Raw genomic sequence first — 4,925 nt, 5'->3', positions numbered from 1 at the left:
TTAACTCTGTATTAACTGTATGTATTAACTCTGTATTAACTCTGTATTAACTGTATGTATTAACTCTGTATTAACTGTATGTATTAACTCTGTATTAACTCTGTATTAACTGTATGTATTAACTCTGTATTAACTGTATGTATTAACTCTGTATTAACTCTGTATTTACTCTGTATTAACTCTGTGTTTACTCTGTATTAACTCTGTATTTACTCTGTATTAACTCTGTATTAACTCTGTATTTAGTGTTTAGCTGTCAGTTTGTGTCTGTAGCTGAGGTCACATCCAGAAATGTTTTGCTCGTTTGAATCAGTTCAGCAGTTGTTTGTTTGTCGGTGTGTGTCTGCAGCTGCAGCAGCAGACACTCTGAGGGTTCAGATGATTGCAGCGAAACACGCGAAGGTCCAGAATGCAGAGCAGCAGCTCCAGTTTCTGATGTTTATCTGCAGAAAAACAGATTATTACACAGAATACAGATCTGTGTTCAGTTCTTCTTAGAGTTCACACAGACAATACTTTGATCTACTTGTTTAGAGCTTCTGAACGCTCCTTCAAAATAAAAGACACCATGGTTCAGGTCCTGTTTCAGGACTTGTTCCTCTGTGAGCTCTAAAAGCATTCCTGGAGAGAGAAGAGCTGTTGACAGTCTGACTCTGTATTCTCATGGTCCCACAGCAGAATCTGCTCTTCGTGTGCGTTTACTTTAGCTCATGCTTTCTAAATTCCACTATAATTGAGGATCTCTGGGGAAAGATCTTAACAGCGATGGTTCCAACTATAAATAACAAACCCTGGCTCTCAGACATGCATGCCACACTCATGCACGAACTGGAACATAGTCTGAAAGTCGCACTGAATAAGATTAACAACATCTAGTTTTATATCTTACGCACTAATCTGGGCTGAAAAAGTGAAAAATAGATTTTTTTAAAGCAACAAGTTTTGAGACGTTTATAAATTCTGTCCAATGTGTGGGTCAGCTGAGGTTCTGCTTGTTCTGATGTCACACAAGCAGTTCAGCATGACAGGAGCTCTTTAATTGTCTGTGATATGAAGAGTTATTATATTAATGCAGTTTGTTTGTGACATGTCCAACAGGACCCAGGTCTGGTTTCATCAGGTTTCAAAGCTTTGTTTTCTGAAAGATTCTGACTTTAATAAACATTAGATCAGTTTAAACTGTAAAGTCTGTAAATAAAGTTATTTTCTACCAGCAGTTATTTAAAGAAAGCTGCATTTATTTAATGATTTGAAATGAATCCTGCAGATAAGAGCTGGTTCTCAGGGAGATTCCTGTCACGACTTATTTCTGAGCTCAAAGTGTTTCCAGATGCGTTTCTGTGTCTGTTTTCTGCGTTTTACATCAAGAGACAGACTGTTTCTGCTCTCCTGCAGCCGGAGGCCAGTCGACTTTAACAAGACTAACACAACGTACTTTTTCAAAACACATTCAACAACAGAGAGCTCATAAAACGCACCGCCTCGTCTCGCTGCAGAACTTTACGTTCTGCTTTCATCATAAAATCTACACGAGGGGCTTCAGACAGCAGGGTGCAGCCAAAACACGCCGAGGTCCAACCTGCAGACAAACAGCTGAAACTGAGGTCCAACCTGCAGACAAACAGCTGAAACTGAGGTCCAACCTGCAGACAAACAGCTGAAACTGAGGTCCAACCTGCAGACAAACAGCTGAAACTGAGCTTCAACCTGCAGACAAACAGCTGAACAGAGTCACAGGACTCAAGGTAAAAGTTTAGTGAACGTACAGGTACAGGTGCTTGTCATTTGGACCAGGTTAATGCTGTGGGAACAGAGAGGTATGGGTCAGTCTTCTGTTCCAGATATCTTGTAGAAGGTGAGAAACAACTCATTCTTGTTTCCTTACAGATTCGAGGAGGTCCTTGTTGCCTGGAGAGAAGCGAGGGTCCAGCAGTGCATGAGATTCAGGTGAGTATTTACAGGTGAGTTTTAGTTGAACTTGGTGGTGGTACAGGTGGTAGGCAGGCAGGCAATTTCACAGGTGAGCTTGGCGGGCATAGAGAGGATCCACAAGGGGTCATTTCCACAAGTAGTCCAACTGAATACACACAGGGAGAATTACTCTAAAGAGAACTAAATATTTCAAAAACAAAAGATATGAACATTGACTTTCGTAAAGCTCCTCAGCCTCCATCCCAAATATTTATTATATTTATGATATTAAACACAGGATCAAAGCTCTTTTTTTAACTCATCCTTCCTATGTGTGTGTATTCTAAACTGCAAGGTAGCGCACTACATTGCGCAGGGCCCTGGACATTCGTTCCCCCATGTTTGTCATGTGTGTGTTTCTCTGGACGATGTTCAAAACTGCAAATTTCGTTCTGCATTGTATCTTGATGTTGTGTTTGAATGACAATAAACGATTCTTGATTCTTATTAATGACACTGAAATTGAGTCTGTTGCAATCTATAAATACCTGGGATCAACAATTGATAAGTTAGCTTTCAATTTGAACACTGATTTTATCTGCAAAAAGGGACCGCAACGATTATTCTTTTTAAGGAAGCTGAACATTTTTAGTGTAAACAGAAAGATCGTGAGCCTTTTTTATAAGTCTTTTATCAGTGTGCATCGCCAATGCAATGCACACTATTGTGATTTGTTTCCCAATCAAGTCATCTCCACYTYGMCACGCTTCTCCTCCTGCATACTTTGTCCTAGAGCTGCCATTGTAATTTATATCTGTAAAGCTCCTGTGYCAAATGATGGCTTTGACCTTTGGTGCCTGTACAACTTATAGTTTTGGAAATATTAATGTTTAATAATTTATAATGGGAATCAATGGAGTCTTGTATTGGTCCAATACTACCCCCTGCTGAATCTACTCAGTACTGCACCATAGTTCAATAATATTTAATCTCAATAGTTCAGTGTTTACAATACTAATATGATTGTATTTTGATGTTTTACTGTAATGTTGTCTTAATACTGCTCTATTGTTGTAATACTCTGCAGTTTAGTGTCAATAATTGTATTGGCAATGTGGCCACTTTCTGCACACCTACAAACCAACCCCTGGCACCACCCTCTGCCACAGCTCTAATGGTCTCATGGTYAGTGCCATGGGCTTTCATGTAGGAGATCAGGGTTTGAAACCCAGCAACAGTAACTTTAACAGAAAATCTCTTCAAACTTCATATTGTCACACAATTACTCTTATCACAAACACCTGCTGACGTGACAGGTACAAGCTGGTATAGAAAAMACATTTGAACTTGGTCAAAGTTTATTCTGCAAGTCCACTGCTGCAGGCAGACATGCTACAAGGCAATGCACACTTGYTTTTACATCGTAAAAACACATGTCTAGTTGAATCTGTTTTAACTTTTTYTATAGTTGCTTGGTTTGGAAATSTAAGTGTTCAGAACAAAAACTGCTTAAACAAAATTGTTATTGTGGCAAACAAGAGAATTGGGGTAACCCAATCCCCCCTTAACGATATTTTTATTTGTTGTATTGGCCAAAAATCAAAGCCTATCTAACACTGCTCAGACACCCTTCAAACACAGACTTCCAGCTTCTTCTCTCTGGCCGGAGCTTTAGGCTCTCCAGGATTAAAAGGAACAGATGCTGGAACTCCTTTGTACCCAGAGTAATCAGGTTTTTATATTTTTAACTTTATAATTTGCTGCTCCATGCTTCGACATTGTCTGTGTGTTATATGTTGTGTTGTGTGTTGGAAATGCCTGGCTGCAAATCATATTTCCCTCCTTGGGGGGACCATGAAAGGTGAACTGAAGTGAGTATCTGAGTCATGCTAGCTGAATAACGTTAGAGTAATCTGAGTCATGTTAGAATTTGATGAGTCATGCCATGAGAGCACGATGGATGAACAGGTGTAGCTCAGTCTCTGTGGTTCTGACTGCAGGGGTCTCAGAAGACGAAGGTCTCGGCTCATGGTCCAGGCTGGGGAGCAGGACCTGACAGGTCTGTCCTCTGTGGTCTGTTGCACAATGTGCTTCCACTCAGACCGTGTCTGGAGTTGCGTGAGAGGTTTCCATATCTCACACTCTTGTAAATCACAGCTGAACAGTAGGAACTCCGAGAAAAACTCCAAACACGTCTGTTTCCAATCTGTGCCCGGGGGTCCTGCCAAGACTGGGGAAGCCTCAGAGACCACCCCTCACTGTAGATTTATGGGCCTCATCACCTCTTAGGACTGCAGGAGTGCCGGCCCGGCTGGACCCGGCCCGGCCCGGCCCGGCTCCACTCTCCCCGTGCTCACGCCTTCAGAGCGGGGGCGCGGGTGGTGGGGGGTCAGAAAACTGAGACAAACAAACACAACAACAGTCAGGTTTCACTCACAGACCCTGTTCCTGTGGTGGACCCGACCCAAACTGGAACCAGACTTGATTGTCAGAACTGGTCTGAAGTTTGTCTCACGTCACTGCAGCTTTGTTTACTAAACAAACAAAAACAAAAGTCTTTAAACATTAAATCATCAAAAACCCCTGAAAGAGCAGAACCTGACAGACAGTCTGACCCGGGTCTGGACTGGACTTTGTTGGTCCTTCAGGGTTCGTTTCAGGACTGACTGGTCCACCAGAGGGTCCCAACCTGTGTCCCTGCTTCAGGACATGCTGGGGTCAAAGGTCGTCCCTCCACAGTACTACAGTACTGTGTGGTACTACAGTACTGTGTGGTACTACAGTACTCAGATAACAGCCCAGTCTTGTTGGAGACATTAAACTGAGCAGAACTCTTCTGTTATACTTGTGTTGTGTTACTGAGGTTGCTGGTTTGAATCCTCTATTGGACAGCAGACCTGTTTTGGCTGCATTGAAACAAAAAACCAGCCCAGTGTCACAGTGGCTTTTAAATGTTTGAACTTTAACTACAAACTGTTTAATTGTTAAATAAATAAACAAACCTCTATTTTTAT

General features: G+C 41.8%; 1 long non-coding RNA gene across 2 annotated transcripts in view; it reads right to left on the bottom strand.

Moving 5' to 3' along the window:
- Nucleotides 1-1,897: 1,897 nt before the first annotated feature.
- LOC106535894 (uncharacterized) overlaps nucleotides 1,898-4,925 on the bottom strand; it is a 12,913-nt gene continuing 9,885 nt past the window's right edge. The window contains exons 4-5 of one of the 2 annotated variants that reach the window (XR_001312487.1): nucleotides 4,349-4,445; nucleotides 1,898-2,077 (exon numbers count right to left, since the gene is read on the bottom strand). This is a non-coding gene — a long non-coding RNA (uncharacterized LOC106535894). Of the gene's footprint in view, nucleotides 2,078-3,357; nucleotides 4,309-4,348; nucleotides 4,446-4,925 lie in introns of those variants that run through there. The other variant, XR_001312488.1, reaches the window with a different exon arrangement.

The sequence above is a fragment of the Austrofundulus limnaeus genome, unplaced genomic scaffold (assembly GCF_001266775.1).
Source record: "Austrofundulus limnaeus strain Quisiro unplaced genomic scaffold, Austrofundulus_limnaeus-1.0 Scaffold1605, whole genome shotgun sequence".
Classification (NCBI taxonomy): Eukaryota; Metazoa; Chordata; class Actinopteri; order Cyprinodontiformes; family Rivulidae; genus Austrofundulus; species Austrofundulus limnaeus.
This window is presented reverse-complemented; position numbering and strand designations above follow the sequence as displayed.